This window comes from Hippocampus comes, unplaced genomic scaffold (genome assembly GCF_001891065.2).
Source record: "Hippocampus comes isolate QL1 unplaced genomic scaffold, H_comes_QL1_v1.1 scaffold237, whole genome shotgun sequence".
Classification (NCBI taxonomy): Eukaryota; Metazoa; Chordata; class Actinopteri; order Syngnathiformes; family Syngnathidae; genus Hippocampus; species Hippocampus comes.
The window spans coordinates 980,417-990,014 of NW_017806159.1; the positions used below are offsets into that span (position 1 = coordinate 980,417).

General features: G+C 44.8%; 1 protein-coding gene across 1 annotated transcript in view; it reads left to right on the top strand.

Annotated features, from left to right (window-relative positions):
• Positions 1-1,606: 1,606 nt before the first annotated feature.
• htr1fa (5-hydroxytryptamine (serotonin) receptor 1Fa) overlaps positions 1,607-9,598 on the top strand; it is a 24,510-nt gene continuing 16,518 nt past the window's right edge. The window contains exon 1 of the mRNA XM_019895487.1: positions 1,607-1,957. The gene's annotated coding sequence lies outside the window, so the exon portion shown is untranslated. The remainder of the gene's footprint in view (positions 1,958-9,598) is intronic.

Here is a 9,598-nt window from a genome sequence, read left to right on the forward strand (position 1 = left end):
AAAATGTTTCTTTTGACTTAAACTTGATCCTGCTTGAATTATGAGTGTGTTGGCCAAGGTTCTGGATATGTGTGCATTTTATTTTATGCAACCCTGACCGTGGACGGAATAATAAACAATGACTTCCCCGTTACAGAGTTGGTCACAAGCATGCGCGTGCGTATGCCCATACCTCAATGCGATGTTGCATCACTCTGGCTTCCGCCGATGAAAAATTTCTGGCTATGCTCCTGCTGATTAGAAGCCAGTGAAGTTGGATGACGGAGGGTGTGATGTGCTGCCAGGGCTTAGTGCAGGTGAAGACCCTGGCAGCAGAAACTTGGAAATATCTGAGCCTTTCCAGGGCTTCATTGGCATCCCCATTTGGCAGGACACCGTCGCAGTAATGGCGACGGGTGGCAATGAAGGCACGGTCAAGAGCAATATCGAGAAAACAGAGATACCTGTGGTATAGCATGTCTCACTGTTGTCTGTAGGTTGACATGTTGACATGTTCCAATATTTGTCACTGTGTATCTGTCCAATGTCATGTTTTTGTGGGTAAAAGTGTCTCATAAAAAAAAAAAACAGGGTCATAAATGAAATCATAATGGTAGCTTGGACTTGCAGAGTCACATTTTGAATATACTGTGTATTTTTTTTTTTAATTGCTCCAGTTCAGCTTGGATATCCACAAGGAAATCTCTAGACCATATTGGCTTGCCTCATTTGGGTGCAATATTATTGTTCATTAGAAGAGAACCATTTTGACCCTTTCGGGGACAGCGGTTACTACAGTGGAGAGCGTATCAATTTATCAGGTTACGGGGGGTTGCATTAAAGGGTTAATGTCATCTTCACAGATGAAATTCGAGTCCGCTTGAAATGCTGCCAGTTCAGTCAAGCTAGTTGATGAGTTGACTTTACTACTCTGCGGCAATATTTAAATCTTCAAGTGGACTTATCACACGCATCTTGTCTTCCAATTTTCTTCAAAATGTCTGCAGCTGTCGTTGGACTGTAACACTCTGTGAAGCAGCAATTTGTTCCAGCCAACAAGGCGACTCAGTCTTTGCATGACTACATGAAATTCCAATTGCTGCTGGCTTTAAAACATTCATAGCAGCAGGACCAGGAGAGTTGTGGCAAGTAATGGGGTGAGTGGTGCAATGTGAAGTTCCAGTGAAACCGAAAAATGCAAAATGTTTTGGCGCCTGTAGCAGATGTCCTGTCTTACAAAATGCGAAGCGTACTCAAAACAAGTCCAACTTGTCGAAGAGAAAAAACATGCGCACGGCACCCAATTGATTTCAACAGCTCCACTCAGCGGAATGCCAAGTCGTGACACTTCAGTGTCTTTTGGACCTTGAAAAGTACTCTCACCGAATTATTGAATGTACCTATTGCAGAATCCTAATTGGGGAGCCGGAAGGTGGGGGCTGAAACGAATTGATGGCATTTCAATTAATCTCAATAGGGAAAGATGATTTGAGATACAAATGTTTTGAGACACGATTGCATGAATTTTTTTTTTAATCTGACATGATGGCGCACAAATTATTTCCACCCTTTTTTTAATGATTGAAGAGGTCACAGAGAAGCACACACACACACACACACACACACACACTCACACACACTGCATTTTTTATCATGACTAGAGAGTCACTTATTCAATTTAGTATTTAATACCAAGCTGCCACAGATGTGCTTATCGCCTTATTAGCGCGGCCGACCGGAGGGCTGATAAGGCACCAATCTTCATCTTCACACCTCCTTTTCCTCCTCCTCCTCCTCCTCCACCGTGCACGGCCACGCGTCTCAGCGCGGCCAAGGCGCGCGCTCACGTGGGCGCGTCCGCCAGCCCCTCGTTCGCCACAGCGGATCGGTGCCGGCGTGGAAGATGCTGTGAGGTGAATGGACAACACTCACATTCGAGGAATGCAATAATCTCCTCTCGATGTCCCCTTGAAGCCGGGTAAGTTTTTCTTTTCTCTTTTTTTTTTCCCCTCCAACTCACGACAATAAGTGTTTCACGCAGACTTGTCATTGAGCAATGTGCCAGGGAAAATTTGGAAGTACTTTGACGATTGCAATATTTGCTGTGGGTCAAACGTGATATGTTGTTTTCTGAACTGATTGTCTAATTTGCATAGTGATGAATAAGAGCCAGACACAAAGTATTTCCATGCATGCAATTATATCCCCCCAAGGCATGTGACTGTGTAAAATGATTTCTTTTTTTTTTTTTCGTCTGTTGTCTTTCCCAATTTCTTACAATCCGTGCCACTGCAGCCTGAAGGCGCTTTGGATTACATAAAGAAAAGTAATTTTCCGGCTGATGATGAAGCACGATTGTCACTTTCGCCCACATGTTTTCCAAAGCGGTCCACCCATAACAGCACAAAAGAAAGAAAAAGGAGATTGTCTTGTTTTTTTTTTTGTTTGTTTGTTTGTTTGCTTTTGTCATTGCTGCTGCTGATAAAAGCTGCGGTGGTTGCATACTCGCCTGGAATGTCCATCTGTGAAACAGCTCATATGTCCAGTCAGCCCCACAATGTGATGACCGACTGGAGATTGGTGAGGGTGCTATTATGAGAAGCACAGGCTGAGACGTGGAGAGGGGGTGTTGCAGTTTATCTCCGCAGGATTCCTCCTCTGGATAATGTGATGATGGCACTCGTGAATCAAAGTTGAGTGACTGAGAGCGAACCTTGAAGAGGGGCGGTCATACTGGGTAGAATTTGCTTGTGGTTAACCAGGAGCTGCTTCTTTTCGCTTTTGCAGGTCCATTTGGATTATTCATGCTCATGTTTGGAACACAACGTGAACCCCGAAATTTAGTGTGAATGCATATCTCCAGCCTGCGTGCAGTCCTCAGACGTGAAATGCAGAAAGTGAATTGGACTTTCGGCAATTATTCTAATTGGGCCAACAATACACACCGTGAAGTCGTAAATATTCACACTTCAGCATTTGCTAAATGACTGTCACCTTTTTTTTTTGTGCTCAGACCGAAACTACAACAGCAAGACTTTGGTACACTTGGTAGCATCTTGGTGTCAAGACGCTATGTTGGAGTAAGATGAGGAGCTTCATTTTGACGAGTTTTGTCCTTGTGGCATCTAGAACCCCTTTTAGGGAAGTGACAACTACTCGCAACGGGTCTTCGTCGCTATCCACCATGTGCAGCTGTTGACTATGTGCCCAATCTTTTTTTTTTTTTTTTCAGGAATAAGATAAAATCTTTCATAGAAGCACGAATGAAGGTAATTAGTCTGATTTAGTATCATCCATTGATTCATTTTATACCATCCAGCCACGATATGATTCACTTATCCTCCCAAGGAGCCTTTCCCAGCTCTCTTTGGGCAGCAGGCAGGGTACGCCCCGAATTGGTTGCCAGCCAGTCGCGGGGCACACAGACAAACGACCGTTCGCGCTCACAATCACACTCAAGGACAATTTCGAGTGTTCAATCAACCTAACGTGCAGGTTTTCGGAATGTGGGAGGAAACCGGAGCACCCGGAGAAAACCCACGCAGGCACGGGAAGAACATGCAAACCCCACGCAGCTAAGCCGGGAATCGAACCCAGGACATCTGAACTGTGAGGTGGCCACGGGCTAACCAGTCGATCACCGTGCCGCCTCGTTTTAGACCACTCATCCTTATTAGAGTCACGGGGAGTTGGAACCTATCCCTTTGAAGCGAGAGGAATGACTGGACTGTTTTCCAATCAATCACAGGGAACGTATAGAGACAGACAACCATTCACACTTATATTAACACTGTGACTAAGTGGGAACTTAGGGCGCTTGAACGGAAGCCAGGCGAACGAACGGCTACACCATCACTGACTCTTGATTTAATTCCAGAAATGTCAATCTGTCTTCGCACCACACCCCGCCCACTACCGCCCGCCTGGAGTCGTCACTTTATTGAGAATTTTCTTTTTCAGGTGCCGATGGCACTTCAAGTCAAAGTACTTTGTGCGCACCATGCCTCAAACCTTGTACTCGCCACTTGTACTGTTATCTTCTCTGCAAAAAGGCAGCGAATTTTGCTTCATTTTTTTATTTATGTGCCGTTGTTGTTCTTGTTCCTTGTTTTCTGGTAAGCAGCTAATTTCCCTTCGGGGTTCATTAGGGTCCATGGACTGAAAGACGACTCTTAATGTCTAATTGTTATGAAGGGATGACATTAGTGTCCACTTTGTAGAAGACTTTTGGGGCGTTTATAATCTGATATCCCAACGATCAAATCCCCAATGTCAATTCCATGTAGGACTTCATTTACTTACACAAACACAGCATGGCTCTTAAAAGATCTTTTTTTCCAAAACAAGGGCATAAAGCAACATGAGTAGTGCTGCGATACATGTAAAGGTGTCGGCATTGCAGTCACAAAAGATTTTGACAAAGTATCATGAACACAAAAAAAAAAAAAAAAAAAGACGACTTTTCATGCCCAGAGAGTAACACACTTATCGATGCAGCAAACCTATGGAGGAAAAAAAAAATCTGAACAGGGCTGCTTCTGTTAAGGAGAGGCAACAAGAGTCCACATTTCTAGTTTGAAGTAATGGTCATGCCTTGGTCAAAATGCTGTTTTGCCAGGAAGATGCAAGATTTAATTTTTGTGCGTGTGTATAAAATCTTCCTCGATTGTGATAAAGACGGGGCTATCAGGTGATGCCGCTTTGTTGTGAAACAGTGAGTGGAGGAGCCAGGAGAGCCACGTATCACTGGTTTGATTTAATTTCATTTAAGACGGCCCGCGCTAGCAGATTCAATATCTGTTTAAATTACAGTTTAACGATGAACACTTGAACATCGAGCATCGCCTCCACGGCTCGATGCACCCCTTCGAGTGCAGATTAAATGCCATCGCGTTGATATTCTGAGGTGTCGTCACATCATTCCCTCTCTTTACTTTGGAGTTGCGCTGAAGGGTACACACGCATGTGCTGACGATCAGGCCGAATTTGTGGGTTTTTTTTTATTTTGCTGCGTCTCACGAGTCACACTTTTGTACCACACCAAATATCTGGTTTTGGGGAGTGCACTCCTGATTGGCAGCCGATGTATCGCCATTTATGTGTGGATCTGCTCGATTGGTCACCCCTCTCGCTTACACTATTATAGCGCACCTGTAGATGGGATGTGGTGGCACAGTGATGGCTGCCAAGCCAGCCCCCCTGCTGCGGGGCTGTAATGTTTCCACCCGACACTCGCCACCCCACCTCGACATGTGCTTGTCTGTGTGTCGTGTATTTGGTCTGTGCCGGTTTCTCGCTTACACTATTATGGCGCACCTGTAGATGGAATGTGGTGGCACAGTGATGACTGCCAAGCCAGCCCCCCTGCTGGGGGGCTGTAATATTACCACCCGACACTCCCCTGCCCACCTCGACATGTACTTGTCTGTGTTTCATGTATTTGGTGTGTGCCTGTTTGCTGAGGGTTTTATTTCCAAATTTCTTCGACAAGTCAGTTCCATTTCGTTGCACCCCGTGGTACAAAGACAATACAGCCATTCTTCTTTTTATTCATATTGATTTTCACCACCCGCTGTCAGAGAAGTAAGCAGACGCGCGTCCGTTTTGACTGCATTTCCAAAATAAAGGGGTAAAGCTTTCAAAATTAATTGTTCACACCTCATTTCATTCACCAACAGGAGAAGGAAATTCACAGTAGCTTGCTGTGTTTACGTCATGGTTCAGAGATGCTGAAAATGCTCGTGTCAGCTCAAGACTTGGCGATCCCGACGCATCAGTCAGAGTACGTCACTTAGAACCGAAGCCGTAAAAGTCCTATTAGAGGCGTTGCGAGCCCTACCAAGTGATGCGATAATTCTCCGTGTTGCACACCGCAGCAGACACTGTGAAGTGCTCACCAACAGACCGTGCGTCCCAGCGCAATCCAGGGCAATGCATGCGCAGCGCGATATTTCAGGGAAGGAACAGGTTTCTAATTAGTAACCACTGCTTGTACTCAACCTTTGGATAACTCCTTGAATGGCGCGTATAACATTTTGGAGTGTGTTCGTCTGACTTTTTGTCCATACATCCAGGAGAACATTTATGGGATCATTGATTTTGGGGATATGAGAGAGGGTCTAGCTTACGGAATGTGTTCCAGCTCTTTCTAAATATGTTTGGTGGGGCTTCAGCTCAAGACTCTTCTTCGACGTCGGCGTTATTTTTACGGCGCTAGCATTGTAAGTGCCCTCGTGCGATATGCAGGGCACAGTCAACCGCAGGCAAACAATAACTTCACTCGAATATGTTCGCCCGTGTGTCAGAGGCCTCGGGAAACCGCTCCAAATAGACCAAACTTTTTGAACGCTGAATAATAAACAGGCACTCTTTTATATTTGCTCGGACCGGTGCGCCTGATTTTAGCGCCCGAGCTTTGACTCAAATGTTACTAAGTGTTTGGAAAAAACGCATTTCGTTGTACAACACTTGTCCATTACTCATCACATGAGGATTTTCAGTGACCCGAACGACGCACTGTTAGCTACTTTCAAAGCTGTTAACACGGTGTAGGAGGGTTGTAGAAGCAGGCCATAAAATTTACTGAGTATTTTTGTGTGTGATTCTGCGTGTGTGTGTGGGGGGTTTACGTGTGTGTGTGTGGTGTGTGTGTGCGTGCATGTATGTCTGCGGTGACTTAACTACTCGCAGCATGCAGAGCCTCATCCTTTAAACTTCGAATTGATCGACCTCATTCATTGAGAGTCAACTTAAATAGTGCGCGCAAATAATGCCAAGACTTTCCAAGGACATTCATTTTCATTCCTACATGTGTACAAACGGCCTGTGGGGCAGCCGATGGGCTTTCTTCAATGACGTGGATAATTGGAAGGCATTATCTTGATCATCCCCAGTGTGCTGAGTTGTGGACTAAACCCGCCACGCAGGGGATGGCCAAATAATAGCTTTTTCCGGGGTGCACACTACGCGAAGAGGATGATAGCTTTGCCGAAAGGCACAACAGGTGGGCCAGCTTTTACATAAGGCTAAAACAAAAAAAAGATGAAATCAGCCTGCACACTTTACAAAAGCAAACTGCTGGGTTTCATGACAAACAAGCAAGCAATGGGCAAAAAAAATGACTGTTTATCTAATTGCTTATGTTTGAAGGGAATAGTCAATCTTCACACCGGGAGAACGCCTGCTGTGTTGTTTGACGTGTGTGTGTGCGCATGTGTGTGAATATAAATCACGGTGTGAATGTAAATTAGGTGAATCTGTTCTGTAGTTACTCGGATTCATGGGGATTCCCGTCCCCATGGGCGCACCCCTCCCCCCACACACTTGATGTAGAGACCTCTAAAAAAACATATTTTTCTTTTTTTTTTTTGGATCATCGTAGCTATTATATGTTCAGAAGTGCAAGTGTCAAATTGTCTGCAACAGCCAATCGTGCCACAAAGAAAGTGTGTGTGTGTGTTTGTGTGCGTGTGAGTTGGCGCTGCCCCTGCTCATGTCCCTCCGCTGACCCCTTAAAACGACACCCGCTGGTCATATTTGCTGTTGGGCTCAATAGTAGTAGATAGTGGCTATGTCCAGAAATGAATGCTCATATCTCCAAATCAATGATATAGGTCGAAACTCCATTTTCCGATCCGCTTTATCCTCACAAGGGTCGCGGGGCATGCTGGAGTCTATCTCATCTGTCATCAGGCTAGTAGGCGGGGGACACCCTGAACTGGTTACCAGCCAATCACAGGGCACACAGTGATGAACAACCATTGGCGCTCACCCTCACACCGAGGGACAATTTTGAGCGTTCAATCAGCCTGCCATGCGTGTTTTGGGAATGTGGGAGGAAACCGGAGTACCCGGAGAAAACCCACGCAAGCACGGGGAGAACATGCAAACTTCACACAGTTAGGCCGGAGCTGGAATCGAATCCGGTACCTCTGTACTGTGAGGCCGATCATGTTAAAATCATTTTCACACTCGCAATGCAACATGACAGTCAGCCAATCACAAACCTCATTTTATATTGGCCAGCCAATGACCCCGCCCCCCCCCCCCCAAAAAAAAAAAAAGTGGGAGAGGGAGCAATGAATGAAATACGTGTAAGGAATTTATGCGGAATTTAAGTAGCATGCGGAACACAAATTGACAGATTTAGTGCCAAGAAATAAATAAATAATCCGACATTATTTGGAGGTATTTGGGAGTTAAAAAAGAAAAAAAAAAGAGACTGAACTTGCCAACTACGTCCTCTCTCAGGTTGTCGGTGGCTCAGCTAGCACGATGTGGCCAACACACTCCATAATGGTTTGCAGTTGTAAATATTGAACGGGTCTAACATGAATATTAATCGTTGTGTTGCTACCATTTTTTTTTGCTTAAAGGGTTATACCACTGCCACACTGGTGGATTGGGAGTCACGATTAAGCTAGCAGACTTTTCTCATGCAGTCACACGACATTGCGGTTTGAAATACCGAATGTGTCATTCTCTTTGTTTTATGTTTCCGTAGTTTGACAGGAAACATCGAGCGGGGAGTGAACATAAACAGCGAAACAGCCACAGGCCTCTTTTTGAATGATTCTTCGCTAACTGACAAACCGCTGCTGGCTGTCAAACATCGTATGAAACAAGAAAAAAAAAATTGATTCTGATTTGTGTGAGGAAACCAAAGGTTTCCATAGAAACCGGATTTGATTTTCTCTCCTCATTTGTGCTGTCTGCTTATGTATGATGCAGCGTAAGTGGAGACGTCAGCTATATGGCCGTCACTGAAATAAGCTAATTGAGGACACATAGCCACGTCAACGCAAAAAGAAAAAAAAAAACACCCGCGGCAAATTGAAACCAGAGTGAAAACATCAGGTCAGACCTGCAATGCAAACCCATTTAGAGATGGCACTTGTGAGAAAATTCCATAAATGTCCTGCAGTTGAATGAAGAGCATTCCAATGTACAGTCTGCCTTTCGCCACAAATCGTCATTGCCGTGACCTTCAACAGGATAAGCATAAGAAAACGGAGGGATGGCCTTATCTGAAACTGGAGGAAAAATTCTGAGGAGCTCTTCACTGTCAGCTTACATTCCCGTGTCCTTCGACCAGTTTTAAATGCTTTCAGAAACTTTGACATAATCCTGGGGAAACATCACAAACGGTTCAAAAGTCCTCGGCGCGAGGAAGGAACGTCTTGTTTGAAAAGGTTTCGGCTCCGCAGCATCGGCAACAAGTGATTAAAATACGGTGTTTTAAGGGTTTTTTTTGGTTTTGGATGGAAACTCGGACTAATAAATTGGAAGCATTTTTTTTCCTCCCGGGACTTCATACAACCGCGAACTAGTTTTTCCTGCCTTTTAGGAAAAAATAAAATATGCATTTTTTTTTTGCACTTAGGCAACAAAATCAGAAAATGGAGAGGTTTTTTTTTTTTTTTTTTGCCTTGATGCAACTTTGCATAAATCAGTTTGATATTTTTCGGAGACGAAGTGGAGGTGTCCTTGAGCAAGATGCAGAACCCCAACCTTAAATAGAAGACAGCAGTTCAACACCACTGTGTGTGTGTGTGTGTGTGTGTGTGTGTGTGTGTGTGTGTGTGTGTGTGTGTGTGCGTGCGTGTGGGGGGGGGCGTGC